The sequence below is a fragment of the Lissotriton vulgaris genome, chromosome 7 (genome assembly GCF_964263255.1).
Source record: "Lissotriton vulgaris chromosome 7, aLisVul1.2, whole genome shotgun sequence".
In the NCBI taxonomy this organism is placed as follows: domain Eukaryota; kingdom Metazoa; phylum Chordata; class Amphibia; order Caudata; family Salamandridae; genus Lissotriton; species Lissotriton vulgaris.
The window spans coordinates 1502154929-1502175551 of NC_141695.1; positions in this window are offsets into that span (position 1 = coordinate 1502154929).

Sequence of the window (20623 nt, forward strand, 5' to 3'; positions counted from 1 at the left end):
GGTGGTGTGGAGAGCGGTCACCTACCTGCGGGGAAGCTGGATCGGCGCTGTTCACAGGGTGCATTGAATTTGGCTTATTTGTCCTGCACCCTGAGCGAGCAAGCTATGTTATGACCAGTCTGTGGTGGATGGTGGACCCGAATGTGCTGCTGCCGCTGCTGGGTCCCGTGAGGAGTCCGGATTTCTTTTTTGCTGCTAATAATATTGTGGAGCCCTGATTATTTGCATGTGAGGTTGCCAGACAGTGATCCTGTTCACAGAAGGCATACCCTGGCGCAATCGAGTCATGAATTGTACAAACTGCGAGATGCAGCGGAGAGGCTGAGAGCGGGAGTGTCGCCACGAGGGACCATCATTGTGTCTTGAGAGACCAGGGGACGTAACATCGAGAAGCCCCCCAGAAGTAGCCAGATCTGCCTTGATTGATTGATCCTACTAAATGCTTGACATCTCTGTCGTTATGGGTAAGCAGGATGCTAAGCAGCAGAAGCTTTCTTTTGAAAATAAGCGCTCCACCAGGCACGCGGACTCGGAGCAGGAGCCACAGGCGGAGGGTTAGCACGACTTCCATGCAGAGGATCAAGAGGAGGATCTGAGAACACTCATGTTGGAGATGAGATCAGGTCTCTGCAACATAGACATAAAACTGGACACCTTGATGTCACAAATGGACTCTGTCAAGTCACAAGTGTCCACACATGAGACGCGCCTCGACGCACTGGAGAACCGCCATACTGAGTTCCACGAGTTCCAAGTAGAAACTAAGGAACAGCTTCTACATATGGACAAACTGCTAGGGGTCATCAGAGCCAAAAATGATGATTTAGAGGTAAAATCGCGACGCAACTACCTTTGCGTAACTGGAATTCCGGAGACGACCGCCATATCTAAAATGGCGTCCTACAGCGCAGATCTGTTGCATGAACTATTTGATCCACACCTCTTGACAGTCTTTGTGGTGGAGAGAGCGCACAGATCGCTGGGACAGAAAGCCCCTGTTGGTGGGCCGCCCTGTCATATAATACCAAAACTTTTGAATTATCAAGTCAGAGACCTTGTCCTGAGGTTAACCAGAGAGAAGGGCCAGATTACACATAAGGGAAACAAGATCTCGCTTTACCCAGACTTTACTCCAGTGGTGCAGGCGGCGAGATGGGAATTCCTTCCGGCGAAACGAGTTCTTTTGCAGGCACAGATCCCATATTCCCTGCTCAAAGTGTCATTCGATGGAACTGCCCACTTTTTTACTGATGCGAAGTCCTCCCTGAAATTCGCCAAGCATGTAGGAGGGAAGAAGAATAAAGGACATCAAGAAGTCACAAAAGCGGCTGGAGGTCATCTAAGCGATAATGACTGATTTGGGTCTCATATTTTCATGCATATTGTCTTTGTTACAATGCTATACTAAGGGTTCAGAGAACTATTACTTTAACCGTGGCTACTTGTTTTGTTGCTCCTTGCCACGCTGACTTTCACGGTTCTGAATCGCTGTCGCCTTGGACGGGTTGAGTCATCCGCAGATTTCCCGGCCACCTTATACAATACAAGGTAGTTCGCCGGTAATGCTACGCCCCCATGGGAAGTTTCCCTTATTTGCTGAGTATTTGTTTGGAGTTTATTACAGCTGGGGTGGGTAATCTACAACCTGATTGGTGGGCTGGAGTGGGCGGTGGGTGGGGTTCGTTTAGTTGTTAAATGTCAGTACAAATGTCATATGGTGTCTAGCCGTTGACATTTTAGGAGGGACATGGTCCAATCGTTGCTATGCATGAAAGACACTGTAGGAAAGCATCACACATATGTCTGATAATACCTTAAATTGTCTAACTTGGAATGTACGTGGGCTTAATGATGGTAGGAAGTCAAGGCTGGTTCATGCTTATTTGGCACAACACAACATCGATATCTGCTTATTGCAGGAGACACATTTGAACACCACGCCATCCCAGAGACTTCGACATGGAAGATGGGGACATATATACTCCGCTGTATACTCAAACTATGCACATGGGGTGGCTGTATTGGTTAAGCGAGGGCTGGAGAGCTGGATCACCAGCTCTCTTGATCTGGTACTTCCATTTATACGTACCCACCCTAAGCGGGGAAACCTGACCGCCCCGTGGTACACTACTGATCTCCGAGAGGCCAAACGCACCTGAAAAAGAATCAAGAGAAAATGGCATCTCGATTACTTACCAGCGGACAAAATAGTTTACAAAGCAGCTATCAAAAGCTACAAATCCAGCATTAAATTAGCGCAGGCAAAATATTTCGAAGAAAAGATTGACAAGGCAGCCTCTAAGCCCAAGGAGATCTACCTGATAGCAAAATCCCTCTTGCAACTACCCGAGGCTCCAAAGGAGCACAGCAACACCCAGGCCCACTGTGATGAGCTAGCGGACTTCTTTTTCCACAAAATAGAAATAATTAATTCCTCTTTCTCTCAAAATACCCCTTCGGTCAGCCGCCCTGCAGATCCAGGCTCTGCGGCAGCACTACCAGTTGCCCTCACACGTACCCCGCCCTTAGATCTCACCCATTTAGAAAGCATCATGCTACAGGTCAAATCAGGATCACCTACTGATCCTGCCCCTCCGCGGGTTCTCACCCCGATCACCAGTCAGATCTCACCTATCATTCGGGACCTGCTTAACTCCTCTCTCCACACCGGCATCGTCCCGCCTCTATGGAAGAGAGCAATGGTCAAGGCTTTATTAAAGAAGCCTAGCCTCAATCAAAACAATCCCTCCAACTACAGACCTATCTCCCTACTACACTGGCTCAGTAAACTACTTGAGAAGTATGCCAACTCAGTCCTGACACACTTCTTGGAATCAAACGACATACTTGATTCCTCACAGACGGGTTTTCGGCCCCTTCATGGAACCGAAACAGCCTTGGTCGCAGTGACGGAGGAAGCAAGAAGGATCTTAGACAGAGGTGGGATCAGCGGCCATCGTCCTACTCGACCTTAGTGTCGCCTTCAACACTGTAAACCACAACATCCTTCTCCATCGCCTCAGTAGGATAGGAATCTCGGGAACGGCACTCACCTGGCTGAGATCCTTTCTTACAGACAGATCTTTTCAGGTATTTGAGAAAGATTTCACCTCCTCCAGCAAACCCCTGAACTGTGGAGTGCCCCAGGGCTCTTCCCTGAGCCCCACCCTTTTTAATGTTTACCTCAGCCCTCTGGCTGATGTCGTCCGCCCCTTTGGAGTGAAAATTATCACCTATGCGGACGACACACATCTGGTGGTGGCGTTAGACCCCCCTCTCATTTCCCACCACAGCCTATACAAATGTTTGGAAGCAGTCGCCGCCTGGATGTCGGCCTCCTGCTTAAAACTAAATGGGGAGAAAACAGAGATTATGCTCTTGGGAAACAACATCACCAAATCCATCGACTCCATCTGGCCCCTCTGCCTAGGCTGTCCCCCGTAACCCAAGGAACAAATCAAAAGTCTCGGCATCTGGCTGGACAGAACACTCAATTTTAACTACCATGCAACCAAGCTTGCTGCCACGTGCTTTGGGCTCCTGAGGCTACTTCGCAAAATCCTCCCTCTTCTCCCGTTCCACTCAAGACGGATCATGGTCCAAGGATTGATTCTATCTCGCCTTGACTGCGGAAACGCCCTATACCTTGGGGCCCCACAGTCCACGCTCAATAGACTTCAAATTGTCCAAAACTGTGCCGCCAGGACCCTCCTCGATATCCCACGACGAGTCTCAGTTAAAGCCAGACTGAAAGATCTCCACTGGCTCCCTGTGAAATCGAGGATCGAATTCAAGGCCATGTGTATTGCTCACCGCTCTTACTGGGGAACAGGTCCTGCTATCAACCGCCCCCTGGTAAATGCCTATCATCCCAATCGTCTCCTCAGATCTGGGACCTCTTGTCTCACCACAGTGCCGCGAATCAAAAGAGCCAGGTGTGGAGGCCGGTCGCTCTCCTACAACCTAGCCAAAATCTGGAACACTCTCCCCCTCTGAATCAGATCAGAGCCTAAACTACCTACTTTCCGAAAGCTCCTTAAAACCTGGCCTTTTAATAAATCGCCTGTTCAATAAATCATCTTAAAAATCCGTTTAAGTCTAGCGTACTCCGCTTAGCCCAACCTCTGCAGCGCTGGGACGCCCCTGGGTAGCCATCGCGCTTTATACATTTTCTTTTCATTTCATTTCATTCATTCACTAGAAGGAGGGGCTGATACATGGGGATCCAGAGGGCAGATACGCCTTGATACAGGGAACTTTGTGTGGTATGTCCATAGTCATTGTGGCCATATACAGCCCTAATGATTCCCCATAATTCTTTAACAATGTCTGGACGAAAGTCAGGGCGACTGGCTGCAGTATGATCCTGGGGGGGGTCATCCTTGATAATGCACTTGACAGACGGGGAGCTGTGCGGGCTCTTCATCCGGGGGCTAACAGAGCCCTGAAGGCCATAATGGATGATGGAGGGTTGATTGACATATGGCGCAGCAGACACCACCGATTGAGGGAAGGTGCCTGCATTTCAGATCATCACTGTGCATGGTCCCGCTTAGATTTTTGTTTGGTATCTAGGGATGTGGCTAATTGGACTACTAGCGTGAAACACATGCCGCGTTCTCTGTCCGACCACACTCCCAGTTTATTAAAATTATTGCTCCCGAACCTGCAGAGGCGTGCCTTCTCTTGGCGTCACCCGCCTCGTGCCCTCCTTGATGAAGCCTTTAAAGAGGAGATCCAGAAGGATATCACTGATTATTTCGAGTTAAACACAGGGTCAGTGGGCACGGAGGCCTCACTCTGGGAGGCATTTAAAGTTGTTGTTAGAGGCCAACGCAAACCCTGTCAAGCTGGAGTATTGAAAGCCATAAGAGGCACGCTTGCATCTCTAGAGGCTAACATTACGGAACTTGAGGCACAAGTTACTTACCTTCGGTAACAATATATCTGTAAGAAACAGTAGTTCGTGTTAGATTCCTTACCTTAGAAAATCCCCAGGCGTCAGACTGGATCCGGAAAGTTTTGCGTAGCAGTACCCCTTCGCGTCGGTAGGCGTCGCCTGCGGCTCCGCGTCCGTTGTCGGCGTCGTTGGCGCCGGGATGACGTCGGAGTACTTAGACGCCGCCCTCAAGTGCTGACGTCAGTTCTTATACACCGCTTTTCCGCACCAGAAACGCAGAGACATGATAAAACCGACACTGGTGCCATGAAACTAGGGCCCTAAAAGAGAAGTACCTTAACCCTAGATATCGGTTCGCAGAACGGAGAGGATGGGTGGGGCGATAAGGAATCTAACACTAACTACTGTTTCTGACAGATATATCGTTATGGAAGGTAAGTAACTTGTGCATCTGAAATAAACAGGTTAGTGTTAGATTCCTTACCTTAGAATAGATACCCCAGCAATACAAACCCCGGTGGTGGGTCTGCGAACCAATTATCACACCAGAAAGTCCTGGAGAACAGAACGACCGAAAAAGCCATCTCTCCGGACTTGGCTGTCCAGGCAGTAGTGTCTAGCGAACGTGTGCAGCGAGGCCCACGTAGCTGCCTGACAGATATCCTGCAAGGGGACTCCCCGGCTCAGGGCAGTAGTAGCCGCTGTGGCCCGAGTGGAATGAGCATGTGGCCCCACAGGAGGCTCCTTTTTAGCCAGTGAATAACAAGCCTTTATGCACAAAACGACCCATCGAGAAATGGTTTGTTTGTGCACCGCCCGTCCCTTCTTAGCGCCCACGTAACCAACAAAGAGCTGGTTGTCCACACGGAACTGGCGTGTGCGGTCCAGACAGAATGAGAGCGCACGTTTTGGGTCCAGACGGTGGAGCCTCTCTTCCTCTTTCGAGGGAAGCGGAGGCGGAAAGAAGGTGGGTAAGGTGATGGACTGCCCGATGTGGAAGGCTGTGACTACTTTGGGCAGAAAAGAGGGACGCGTTCTCAAGACAACTTTGTCCGGATGGACAGAGAGGAAAGGAGGTTGAGAAGATAGAGCCTGGAGCTCATCACTCTCCTGGCAGAGGTGATGGCAACCAGGAATGCAGTCTTAAGAGTTAGAAGACAAAGAGGGCAATTGTGAAGTGGTTCGAAAGGAGCACACATCAAATAAGTCAGAACAAGGTTCAAGTCCCACTGAGGCATCACGAAAGGAACAGGAGGAAACATGTGAGTGATGCCCTTCAAGAATCTATTTACAACAGGGGACTGGAAAAGAGAAGGCTGATCAGGAAGCCTTAAAAAGGCTGAAATGGTAGAGAGGTAGCCTTTTATAGTGCCCAGAGCAGAGCCCTGCTGGGCAAGAGAAAGAAGAAAGAGGAGAACTTCTGAAAGGGGGGCAGAAAGGGGATCCACAGCCTTTGCTGTGCACCATGCCACAAATTTGTTCCACCTGCAGGCGTGTACCGATTTTGTGGAGGGACGCCTGGCTGCCAGAATGACATCACAGACTTCAGGAGGCAAGTCAAATGGCCTCAACTGTCGCCGTTCAATCTCCACGCATGGAGGTGGAGACTGGACAGGTTCGGGTGGAGGACCGTCCCCTGCTGCTGCGTCAGAAGGTCCTCCTGAAGAGGCAGACGAATCGGGGGATCGACTGACATGCTGAGTAGCTCGGGATACCAGTATCTTCGTGCCCAGTCCGGAGCCACAAGGATGACTTGGGCCCGTTCGCGCCTGATCTTCTTCAGCACTCTGGGCAGAAGTGGTATTGGCGGAAAGGCATACAACAGACCGCAGCTCCACTCGCGACGAAAAGCGTCTTCGAGCGAGTGCCACCTTGGATATTCCAACGTGCAGAATTGATGACATTGCCCTCCGAGATCAGGACGTGGTCGGACAGGTTGCCCTGATGCTGGGCCCACTGAAACTTCAGGTCCCACTGCAGAGCCTGCATCCGCTGGCGTGATGCAACAGAAGGATGCAGGAAGCCATCAGCCCCAGAAGCCGCAGCGTCAACCTGACCGAGACTCGGGATAAAGGCTGAAAGATCGGAATTAGAGCCTGAATATCCCGAACCCGCTGTTCGGGAGGATAAACCTGAAACTGCGCCGAATCCAGAACCGCTCCGATGAAGAGGAGCTTCTGAGAGGGACACAGGTGTGACTTCGGCACATTGATAGAGAACCCCAGCAGGTGCAGGAGGTCGGCCGTAGTCTGGAGGTGGCTGACGACTGTCTGGGGCGAGCCCGCCTTCAACAACCAGTCGTCGAGATAGGGGAAGACTGACACCCCTAATCTGCGCAGATGAGCTGCGACCACCACCATTACTTTCGTGAACACCCAAGGGGCGCTGGTAAGGCCGAAGGGGAGCACGGTAAACTGAAAGAGCTCGTGGCCTACTGTGAACCCCAGAAAACGCCGGTGGGCCAGCAGGACGGGGATGTGAAAATATGCGTCCTGCAAGTCCAATGCTACCATCCAATCTCCGGGGTCTAGGGCAGCTAAGACCTGAGCCAAAGTCAGCATCTTCAACTTCTCCTTCCGGAGGAAGCGTTGACGTTCTGCAGGTCCAAGATAGGGCGTAGGCCCCCTTTGCCCTTCTTGGGAACCAGAAAGTAGTGGGAGTAACAACCTCACCCTACTTCTGGCCCAGGAACGCGCTCGATGGCCCCCTTGGCCAAGAGGGCTGTAACTTCCTCTTGTATAAGTTGCAAGTGATCCCCTGACACGCGGTGGTACTGCAGTGGCATGGCTGGAGGGGTCGCCTCAAAGGGGAGGGAGTAGCCCCTTCGGACGATTTGCAGCACCCACCGTCCGATGTGATGGTGCGCCAGTGGAGGAGGTGATGGCGAACCCTACCCCCCACTGGTGTCAAATGGGCCTGAAAGCTTGGACTAGGAAGGCTTTGAGGCGGATGCTGCGGAGGTGGATGTGGACTGGCCTCGCCGCTGTCTCCTGGCACCACCATGGCGGTTACCACGTCTGCCGCCACGCTGAATGTTAGTCTGCGGCCCGTGTCTGGCAGGACGTGAGGGGGCGTCCCTTCCTTGGCCACGAAAGGAGCGAAAGGCAGAAGTTTGCTGGCGCTGGCCCGACAGGCCCAAGGACTTGGCCGTAGCCCTGGAGTCCTTGAAACGCTCAAGCGCACGGTCTGCCTTGTCGCCAAAGAGGCCAAAGAGGCGACGGCCATAAAACGGCATGTCCATAAGTGTGTTCTGGACATCAGCCGAGAAGTTGGCGGACCTCAGCCAGGCATGGCGGAGAACTGCCACCGTCATGGAAATAGCCCTGCCTAGCGAGATTGTGGTATCCAGCCCACATCGAATAGAGTACTGTGCTGCATTTCACCCTTCCGCAAGGGCTTGAGCGAGTTTTGCCCGGGCCTCCTCCAGGTAGTCTGGCAGCACGTCCGCAACCATGTCCCACAGAGAGTGGGTGTAAAGGCCCAAAAGGCAAGCGGTGTTGACCGACCGCAACCCCAAACTAAGTGAGGAGAACAGCTTCTTACCGAACTGGTCATAACTTTTGGATTCCCGATCAGGAGGGGCAGTCGGGAATGTGGTCTGGGAGTTAGATGCCTGGATAACCAGGCTCTCGGGGTGGGTGGACAGGAAGCAAGGGTCATTCGGGGCCGGGCGGTGGCGTCTGGCCACGTTCCGATCTACAGGGGGGGCCTGTAGCGGTCTTGGACCAGGTGCCCAACAGAACATCAGTAAGGGCCTCATTAAATGGCAGTAGAGGCTCCGAGGAGCATGCCTGCGGTTTGAGGACCTCGGTGAGGAGGTTAGTCCTCACGACCGCGACGGGGAGCTCAAGAGCCAAGGCCTTGGCCGCCCTCGTCAACACCAGGCTGTAAGCCGCCCCCTCCTCCGTAGCCACGGTTGGAGAGGAGACAAATCCAGTGTCGGGCGAAGTGTCCAAACCACTGGCCTCCCCTAGCTCAACTGCCCAGTCCTGATACGACTGGCACTCCCGTGCCAGAGGGTCCTCATACCCCTCCCAATCCTCCTGGCCCCTCATCCCCTGGTAGTCAGGTCCAAAGGATGGGGCCGGATCATAAAAGAATTGCTCTCCTCTCGACTCCGTTCCAATGCTGGATCCAGACCGAGGGGGGGCCGGTGGTGACGAGGGCGACACCCTGGATGTCGGTGCCGGCGGAGGGGTCGTAAGGTCGACCAGCGGCAACCCGGATCCGGATCCAGTGGGGCCTGCGGCGTTGGGACCGGAGTCGTCGACGTCGCCGGCCCGAAGCACCCAACGGGGCCGGAGCCACCGGCCCGCTACGGCACCCAGACGGACCCACGGGGCCTGGAGACATCTCCATTGGGCCTGTCGGAGGGGAGCGATACCTCAAGGCCACGAGGAAGGCGTTGATCTCCTCCGGCGTCGCGTTCAGGCCAGGGATCGGCGGGTATGGAGCTGGGCGCAGTGCCTGTGGCACCAGCGGAGCCACGTGGGCGGTGTCGTCCGAACCCCCGGCCGCATCGCACGAGCGTCGGGGGGAGTCAGAAGAGGTGTGTCGTCTCTTCGACTTCTTGTGCCTCTTACCTGAGGACTTGGAGCCCGACGAGTGGTGTCGACTCGCCGAGCTGCGATGACTGTGGCCCCATGACCGGTCCCTGGACCTCCTCCTGGACCGGGAACGGCGCGGGCCGACTGCCGGAGCTCGAGGCGCTTACGGGACCGCTTCCACCTAGCCTTCGCCCGGCATTTGGGGCACGACTTGTCATCATGGTCGGCCCCAAGGCAATAGAGGTACCGACGGTGGGGGTCAGTAATCGACATCAGGCGGTTACAGTCGGCACAGGGTTTGAACCCGGGCATCGCTATCGGGACCAAGAGTCGAAATGACTCGAAAAATGATCCAAAAGAGATCGAAAAAGTTAGTCAAAAATTGACTAAGTAGTACTGCTTTTTTCGGTCTGCGCTTGCTGGCGCGGAAAAAAGAAGAACTGAAGTCAGCGCGCGAGGGCGGCGTTTAAGTACTCCGACGACGGACGCAGAGCCGCAGACGATGCCTACCGACGCGCAGGGGTACTCCTACGCAAAACTTTCCGGATCCAGTCTGACGCCTGGGGATATTCTAAGGTAAGGAATCTAACACTAACCTGTTTCTTTCAGATACACAGTTTTATGTAACCGGCGATCCGGAAACCTCAGGTCTATTAAAAGCTAAGCTATTAGAATACTCTGATGAGGCGCAATGCGAGGTGAAATTCCTGGGTAAATATGCAGAGGCCAGGAGATATGGCGAGGAGGATAGGCCGGGCCGCACGTTGGCGGGTATGATTCAGTAACCCAAGTCCACGACTTACATCCATGAAATACATGCTGCACCAGACACCACAATTAGGGGCCAGGGGGAAATGTTAAATGCTTTTTCCGGTTTCTACTCCAACCTATACACTGCCACTCAGGAAGCGTGCCCCGGAAGGATTGGAGTCCTTTATGAATTCTATTGCACTAGTCTGGTTTAACAACAATCACAGAAAGTATATGGATCTCCCGATACCCACGGAAGATGTCGCCCAAGTCATAAAGAGCCTACCTCTCAACAAGGTCCCTGGCCCAGATGGCCCGACCACAGCTTTTTACAAAACTTACGTCAAAGAGTTGGCGCCCAGATTATTGGCGGTATATGAAGAGGCCTTATTTCAAGACGACGCATCTAAAACATCCTTCATGATGTCGGACATGGGGTAGCGCTGCCAGCTGGACTATTCCATTAATGGAGCGTAACGATCCAGTGATGCACAACTTCAAGGACTTTTTTGTTGAGATGAGGAAAATGTTTGATCGGAAAACTCACATGATGTCTCTGGATCGGGAACTGATCACTCTTAGTCAAGGGTCACAGGACTTATTAACGTACATTACTACCTTCAACCGCTTAGTGGTGGAGACTGAATGGCCCCAAGAGAAACGGACTACCCTCTTCTATCAAGGACTACGTGGTGAACTAAAGGATGTCCTTTCTCAAGTAGTTCAACTACCACAGACCTGCGAGGAACTGATTGAACTTACTGTTCAGCTTGACCATCAGGTGCAAGAAAGAAAAGGTGATAGAAACCAAGGAGAAACAAGTTACTTTGTCCCGAGACCTCGGCCACCACTGGAGGAGCCTGTTAAAATTGGGAATGGGACTGAAACCATGCAAATCGGTGGGATCCGAGGCCCGATTACTCTGGAAGAAAGAGAGAAGAGGCGGCAGCAAAAGCTCTGTCATTATTGCGGGAAAAGCGGACACTTTATTAGGGAATGCCGTGCTCTGGCTAAAATTTCCGATAGAAGCATTGTTCCCAGAAGACAGGCGACTGTAATAAAGGAAACGGAAAACTGAAGAGCTCAAGCACGGACGGGATCTCCGCCTTGGGTTCAGAATCAGAAAGGATCCCTTTTTTCCTAGCCAACACGATTCAAGCATCTGTGGCTCACATGAATGTGAATGTCACACTATGGGTCACTACAGCCAACCCTCTTAGTGTCAGCATTACTGGATTCCGGAGCCACCGGACATTTTATAGATCAACGGTATGCATGGAACATAGGAGTTCCATATGAAAGAAAGAAAATCCCTGAGATGGTTAAAGCAGGAGACGGGAAGGCGCTGACTTCAGGACCTGTCAGATTCCACACGGTTCCTCTCTCCATGCAAATTGGTGAAGACCATTACGAAACAATACAATTCGAACTTATAGATGCTCCACAGTTTCGCCTCATCCTCGGTATGCCTTGGTTGACCGTGCATGACCCTGTTATGCGATGGACGGAACGTACTGTGTCATTAACGTCCGCCTTTTGTAAAGAACACTGTACTACCATATCCTCGGATCCAGAGAAAACTAGCGAAACCCAGGCAGCACTACTCGCCTACGGATGTACAGATGGAGGCTACTGCTGTACCAATGCTTTCCTGACGTTTATGCAGACTATCAGGCTGTGTTTGACAAACAAAAGGCAACCCAGCTCCCACCTCATAGACCCTACGACTGTCAGATCGCTCTTGTTCCAGGCGCCGACATCCCTTGTAGCCGAGTATACGCCCTCACAGAACCTGAGACACACTACCTAAAGACCTACCTGGATGAGAACCTTGCTTCAGGATTCATTCGACACTCTACCTCCCCAGCTTCTTCTCTTCTTTTTTTTATATCGAAGAAGGACTGCGATGAACTAAGGATGTGTATCGATTACAGAGCAATAAAAAAAGTGATGATAAAAAACAGATACCCATTACCCCTCATACCAGTGTTGTTGGACCAACTGAGAGGGGCACGTATCTTCACCAAGCTAGACCTACGGGGAGCTTATCACATGGTACGGGTCAAAACAGGAGACAAATGGGAGACGACCTTCCAAACAAAGTGCCAGGTGAACGCCCCAGCAGCCTTCCAATTCTTCATGGATGAAGTGCTGCGAGGACTCCTGGAAACCATATGTATAGTCTACATAGACGACATTCTTGTCTATTCCACCAACCTCCAAGAACACATACGCCACGTCAAAACCGTTCTAGACAGGCTCAGAATACACTTGTTATTCGCCAAATTAGAAAAATGCCTGTTTCACGTTGAGGAAGTTGCCTTCTTGGGATATGTCATCAAGCTCAAGGATTTCAGATGGATATGGGCAAAGTGGAAGCTATAACTCAATGGAAGGCACCCCATCATGTGAAATCCGTACAGAGCTTTCTGGGGTTTGCCAACTATTACAGACGCTTCATCAAAGACTTTTCTAGTATCATCCACCCCATATCCAGGTTGTTGCGAAAAAACGTTCAGGTTGAATGAAATCAAGAAGCCAACCATGCCTTTGAGGCATTAAAGACCCGTTTTACCCAAGCGCCCATTTTACGCCACCCTGATCGCCGTTCGTGGTAGAAACAGATGCATCACAGCATGCACTAGGAGGAGTGTTCTCCCAACGACACTCAGACACAGGGCAACTGCATCCGGTAGCATTCTACTCTGAAAACTCACTCCCTGTGAGGTGAACTATTCTACCTCTGACAAAGAGCTACTAGCTATCAAACTAGCTGTGAGGAATTGAGACATTACCTCCTAGGGGCACATCACACGGTTTAGATTTACACAGACCATCGGACTCTTCTGTTCCTGAAGACAGCTAGAGCCCTAACTCCACGCCAACTGCGATGGTCGCTCTTTTTCTCTGATTACGACTTCATCATTAAGTAAAGACCGGGACCACAAAACGATAAAGCAGACGCATTGTTCCACCGGGAGGACCTAGTAGAGCACCACCAGGAGTTTGACAAGGACCCTCCAGTCATTCTCCCTGCCTCCGCTTTTCCAGAAAAGACCCTCGCCTTCGTTGTAACACAGGATTTCCTCGAGGATGTTAAGGTGTCCATAGCGAACATGGATAGCCTCAATTGGATACAAGAAAACCCCGACCATAGGGCTGCCACTGGAGATCTGTTGTACCATTACCAGGCCTTGTACATACCTCAGCCTGCGCTCCAAGTACAAGTGATGACCTGGGCCCATGATTCTGCACTGGGGGGAATACAAAACCATCGCTGGCATCAAGAGATCCTTTTGGTGGCCCACACTAAGAAAAGATACTAAGGAATACATAAAGAACTGCGCCGTTTGTACCCAGGGAAAAAACAGCTATTCCAAACCCGTGGGTTTACTTCAACCAATACCTATTCCTCCTTCTCCATGGCACACGGTATCAATGGATTTCATTGTTAAAATGTCTCCATGTGAAGGCTATACCACGATCCTGGTTCTTATTAACCAACTAACTAAAATGGGGCATTTTATTCGGTTAAAAAGACTACCTCTTCCGAATTGGCAATGGTGTTCCTGCAGCATGTGGTGAGAGCGCATGGAATGTCTAGAATTCTAATTACAGACCAAGGAACCCAGTTCACTTCACGCTTTTGGAAGCCACTCTGCCAGGCGATGAACATCGAGGCCCGTTTGTCCACCAGTTACTATCCCCAGACCGATGGAAAGACAGAGAGACTTAACCAAATCCTCGAACAATACTTAAGATGCTTTACTCTTAAGAACTCTGTTGATTGGTACCCCCTTGTCTGGATGGCATTAGTCTCCTATAATAATGGTTAACATTCCAAGTTGGGGTGTTCACCCTTCTTCTGCCTCTACAAGTTTCATCCAGACCTGCTCCCCTTTGAGTGGTCAGTTTCATCCAAACATCCTTCCATACAGGAACATCACGTCCATCTACGTGCTGTTCTGATTGAAGCCAAGCACCAGTTAGCCTTATCCCAGACAGCCCAGAAATGATTTGCCGACAGGTAAAGGGCCCCCAAACCTGATTACCAAGTGGGCGATAAGGTGTGGCTATCCACAAATAATCTACATTTAAAAGGGGTGGGCAAGCTAGCTCCTAAATACATCGGGCCGTACGGTATAGAAGAGATCATTAACCCTGTTGCCGTACGATTGTCTCTCCCTCTCTCTTGGCACCTCCATCCTGTCTTTCACATGTCTCTACTCCAACCTTGCCCCGTAGGAATGAGGTTACCATCAAAACCCAGTCCCTTAGACATAGACGGGCAGGAAGAGTATGAAGTTGAGGAAATCCTGGACTCCCGCATGGTCAGGGGTCGAGTGCAATACCTAGTAGATTGGAAAGGGTTTGGGGTGGAGGATAGAACCTGGGAGCCCCCTGCTAACCTACACTGCCCTCTTTTGCTAGAATGCTTTCATGCTAAACATTCCGGTAAGCCAGGTCAACCGCTGAGACGTCGGTCCTTGAGAGGGGGTTCTGTAGCGATCACGGCTCATCCCCCGAGAAGCAGGGCTTTAGGATCTCCTTTCTTTTTCAGTGCAAGGTGCAGAATGAAAGAGTATGCATGCATTACACGTCAGAGGCCACCAGGGGCGCATGGAACACCATGTACTAACATCCCTAGAAGCCTTGTGTTCTTCGTACCGGAAAAGGAAGCTCCGGACGAAACTACAAAGCCTCTCCTGTCCACAGGAGCAGGGCTTGACAATCCGGTTTCAGACCGTTTATCAGTGTGACCGGCAATTCCGAGGAGCAGACATAGGAAGACGCTTCTCCGCCATACTATGGAGTGATGAACAAGTTACTTACCTTCGGTAACGATATATCTGTAAGAAACATTAGTTAGTGTTAGATTCCTTACCTTAGAATATCCCCAGGCGTCAGTCTGGATCCGGAAACTTTTGCGTAGCAGTACCCCTGCGCGTCGGTAGGCGTCGTCTGCAGGCGTCCCCTGCGGCTCCCCGTCCGTCGTCGGCGTCGTGCGCCGTGATGACGTCGCTGGAGTATATAGACGCCGCCTCCGCGCGCTGACGTCAGTTCTTTGCACACAGCATTTCCGCGCCAGGAGACGCAGAGCCATGAGAGAACCAACACTGGTGCCATGTAAAACTAGGGCCCTGAAAGGGATGTCCTTAACCCTAGGTATCAGTTCGCAGAACGGGGAGGATGGGTGGGATCGGTAAGGAATCTAACACTAACTAATGTTTCTTACAGATATATCGTTACCGAAGGTAAGTAACTTGTTCATCTGAAAGAAACACGTTAGTGTTAGATTCCTTACCTTAGAATACATACCCCAGCAATACCAACCCCGGTGGTGGGTCTGCGAACCAATACAATACTACACCAGAAAGTCCTGGAGGACAGAACGGCCAAAGAAGCCATCCCTCCGGACTTGACTGTCCAGGCAGTAGTGCCTCGCAAAGGTGTGCAGCGAGGCCCACGTAGCCGCTTGGCAAATGTCCTGCAAGGGGACTCCCCGGCCCAGGGCAGTGGTAGCCGCCGTGGCCCGAGTGGAATGGGCCCTCAGCCCAACAGGAGGCTCCTTCCGAGCCAAAGAGTAGCACGCTTTGATGCAGAGGACGACCCATCGAGAGATGGTTCGTTTACAGACCGCCCGTCCCTTCTTCGCACCCACGTAGCCAACAAACAGTTGGTCATCCACCCGGAACTGGCGTGTGCGATCCATGTAAAATGAAAGCGCACGTTTTGGGTCCAGACGATGGAGCCGCTCTTCATCCTTTGAAGGATGCGGAGGCGGGAAGAAGGAAGGGAGGGTGATGGACTGCCCGATGTGAAAGGCCGAAACAACCTTGGGCAGGAAAGAAGGTCTAGTCCTCAGAACCACCTTGTCGGGATGAATGGACAGGAAAGGAGGTTGGACAGAAAGAGCCTGGAGCTCACTCACTCTCCTGGCAGAGGTGATGGCAACCAGGAAAGCCGTCTTTAAAGTCAGGAGACGGAGAGGGCAAGAATGAAGGGGCTCAAAGGGAGCACACATCAGAAAAGTCAGAACCAGGTTCAAATCCCACTGAGGCATCACAAACGGAACAGGTGGAAACATGTGAGTGATGCCTTTCAAGAATCGAGTTACAATCGGGGATTTGAACAAAGAAGGCTGATCAGGAAGCCTTAAAAAGGCTGAAAGGGCAGAAAGGTAGCCCTTGATAGTGCCCAGAGCAGAGCCCTGCTGGGCAAGAGAAAGAAGAAACAGAAGAACCTCCGAAAGAGGGGCAGAAAGAGGATCCACAGCCTTTGCTGTGCACCATGCCACAAATCTGTTCCACCGACAGGCGTATACCGACTTAGTGGAGGGACGCCTGGCTGCCAGAATAACATCACAGACTTCAGGAGGCAGGTCAAATGGCCTCAACTGCCGCCGCTCAATCTCCAAGCATGGAGGTGGAGACTGGACAGGTTCGGGTGGAGGACCGTCCCCTGCTGCTGCGACAGAAGGTCCTCCTGAAGGGGCAGGCGGATCGGGGGACCGACTGACATGCTGAGTAGCTCGGGATACCAGTATCTTCGAGCCCAGTCCGGAGCCACAAGGATAACTTGGGCCCGGTCGCGCCTGATCTTCTTCAGCACTCTGGGCAGAAGTGGTATAGGCGGAAACGCGTATAACAGACCGCAACTCCACTCGCGCCGAAAGGCGTCGCCGTGCGAGTGCCGTCTTGGAAACTCCAACGCGCAGAACTGATGACATTGCGCGTTCTCTTCGGTGGCGAATAGATCTAACCAAGGCTCTCCCCATTGCAGAAAGATGCCTTGCGCCACGTCCGAGTTCAGACGCCATTCGTGATCCATCGAGCACCGACGGCTGAGTTCGTCCGCCCTGGCGTTCAGAGAACCTGCCAGGTGTTGAACCGTCAGAGTCACGCCCTGACGTTCCAGCCATTGCCAAAGGCGCAGAGCCTCCTGGCAAAGGGTCCACGACCCCACACCGCCCTGTTTGTTGCAGTACCACATGGCGGTGGTGTTGTCGGTGAACACCTGCACTACACTCCCGTTGACAAAGGGGAGGAATGCCTTCAGTGCCAGACGAATCGCCCGCAGCTCCAACAGATTGATATGGAGCCGGGACTCCGCCGGAGACCAGATGCCTCTGCTCTCTGCCTCTCCCAAGTGGCCACCCCAGCCCTGGAGGGACGCGTCCGTCACGACAACGTGCTCCGGTTGGGGAAGGGAGAGGGACTTGCCCCTGACCCAATCGCTGTCCTTAAGCCACCACTGCAGTTGTCTCGCAGTGCCCTCCGAGATCAAGACGTGGTCGGACAAGTTGCCCTGATGCTGGGCCCACTGAAACTTCAGGTCCCACTGCAGAGCCCGCATCCGCCACCGAGCGTGATGCACCAGAAGGATGCAGGAAGCCATCAGTCCCAGCAGCCGCAGCGTCAACCTGACCGAAACCCGGGATAGCGGCTGAAAGATGGGAATCAAAGCCTGAATATCCCGAACCCGCCGTTCCGGAGGATAAACCCGAAACTGCGCCGAGTCCAGAACCGCTCCGATGAAAAGGAGCTTTTGAGAGGGACACAGGTGTGATTTCGGCACATTGATGGAGAACCCCAGGTCGTGCAAGAGGTCTGCCGTCATCTGAAGGTGGTGGACGACTGTCTGGGGCGAGCCCGCCTTCAACAACCAGTCGTCTAGGTAGGGGAAGACTGAAACCCCCAACCTGCGCAGATGGGCTGCGACCACCGCCATCACCTTTGTGAACACCCGTGGGGCGCTGGTAAGGCCGAAGGGAAGCACGATAAACTGAAAATGCTCCTGGCCTACCGTGAACCGCAGGTAACGCCGGTGGGCCGGCAGGACGGGAATGTGAAAATAGGCGTCCTGCAAGTCCAACGCTACCATCCAGTCTTGTGGGTCTAGAGCAGCCAAGACCTGAGCTAACGTCAACATCTTGAACTTCTCCTTCCGGAGGAAGCCGTTGACGTTCCTTAGATCCAAGATAGGACGTAGGCCCCCCTTGTCCTTCTTGGGCACCAGAAAGTAGTGGGAATAACAACCACGCCCTACTTCTGGCCCAGGAACGCGCTCGATGGCCCCCTTGGCCAAGAGGGCCGTAACTTCCTCCTGCAGAAGTGTCAAGTGGTCCCCCGACACACGGTGGTTCTGCGGTGGCATGGCTGGAGGAGAGGTCTCGAAGGGGAGGGAGTAGCCCCTTCGAACGATTTGCAGCACCCACCTGTCCGAAGTGATCGTGCGCCAGTGAGCGTGGTGATGGCGAACCCTGCCACCCACTGGCGTCACATGGGGCCGAAAGCACGGACTAGGAGGATTTTGGGGTAGATGCTGCGGGGGAAGGTGTGGTCTGACCCCGCCGTTGTCCCCGACCGCCACCACGGCGGTTTCCACGGCCGCCACCGCGTTGAAAGGATTGTTGCGGCGCGTGGCTGGCAGCACGTGTGGGGGCGCCCCTTCCTTGGCCACGAAAGGGACGAAACGAACCCGTTTGCTGACGCTGGGTCGAGAGACCCAAGGACTTGGCCGTGACCCTGGAGTCCTTGAAGCGTTCCAGCGCGTGGTCCGCCTTGTCACCGAAGAGGTGACAGCCATCGAACGGCATGTCCATCAAGGTATTTTGGACGTCTGCCGAAAAATTGGCGGATCTCAGCCAGGCGTGGCGACGAATCGCCACTGTCGTTGACATAGCTCTGCCCAGCGAGTCGGTCGTATCAAGACCACACCGTATCGAATATTTCGCTGCATCTCGGCCCTCAGCCACAGCCTGACCGAGTTTTGCCCGCACCTCCATGGGGCATTCTGGCAGCAGTTCCGCGACCGTATCCCACACAGAGTGGGTGTAGCGGCCCAAGAGGCAAGCGGTGTTGCAAGACCGCAGGCCCAAACTAATGGACGAGAAGACCTTCTTGCCAAATTGGTCATACCTCTTGGATTCCCTGTCGGGCGGGGCCGACGGGAATGCGGACTGGGAGGTCGAGGCCTGGATCACCAGACTCTCAGGAGTGGGGTGGGTAGACAGGAACTTGGGGTCGTCCGGACAAGGACGGTGGCGCCTGGCCACGTTCCGATCAACAGGCGGACCTGAAGCGGGCCTGGACCAAGTGCCCAACAGAACGTCTGACAAGGCTTCATTAAACGGCAGCAGTGGCTCCTGTGGGCATGACTGCGGTTTGAAGACCTCGGTGAGGATGTTAGGCCTCACGGCCGCGACGGGGAGCTCAAGGTGTAAGGCCTTGGCAGCCCTCATCAGCACCACAGAATATGCAGCTCCCTCCACTGATGCCACGGAAGGAGGAGAGATCAAACCAGGGTTAGGAGAGTCGTCCAGACCACTGGCATCCCCCAAGTCACCTGTCCAGTCCGGGTCATACTGGCACTCGCGTGACAGAGGGTCCTCGGACCCCTCCCAACCTTCACCGAACTCTTCATCTTCTCCGTATTCGGAGTCAACGATGTAGACCGGCTCCTCGGGGTTCATGGCCCCATCGGCGCCGGGACCGGCGTCAAGCGACGCCCGTCCGGCGCCGCGTCCGGCGTCGGGGAAGGTAAGGGGACGGCGCCACCCGGAGCCGGCGCCGGCCGGAGCCGGCACGGAGAACCGGCGCCGCGCGGGGGCGGCGTCGGGGGTAACCCCGATGGCAACGGCGCCGGGGAGGCCGGAAGACCAGCCGGCGCCGATCCCGAAGGCCCTTGCGGCGCCGGGGTCGGAGCCGTCGGCGGCGCCGGGGCCGGAGCACCCGACGGCGCCGAGGCAGGGACACCCGAACCGCCAGGGCCCCCAGACGGTAGCACTGGGCCCGAAGGCACCGTAGGCCCCGTCGGAGAACCGAGCGCCCTCATGGCCATGAGGAACGCCTCGATCTCCTCAGGCGTCGCACCGTGCCCAGGGACCGGAGGGTATGAGGCAGGCCGCGCCGGCGACTCTCGCGGAGCCGCGGGGTTGGGGTCACCCGAGCCCCCGGCCGCATCGCGGGGGAGTCGGGGGTACGATGACGACGCCCCGACTTCTTGTGCTTCCTACCTGACGAGCCTGACGAGTGGTGTCGACTTCCGGAACGCTCGGCGCGGCTCCGCGATCGTTCCCTCGAACGCTCTCTCGACCTCCGGCCGGACCGGGACCACTCCCGGTCCCGACGTGGGGCCGACACCCGGAGCTCCAGTAGCTTGCGGGACCGCTCCCGCCTAGCCTTGTTGGTGAGGGCCCGGCAGTCGACGCAGGAGTCCACGTCGTGGTCGGGGCCCAGACACCGGAGACAGAGGCGGTGATGGTCTGTGACCGACATCGTGCGCTCACAGTCATCACAGTGCTTGAACCCAGGCATCCTATCAGGCACAAAGTGAGAAATAACTTCGAAAAAACTTGGTCAAAGACCGGAGTACTGCTCTTCAGATCTGCGTCCACTGGCGCGGAAAAAAGAAGAACTGACGT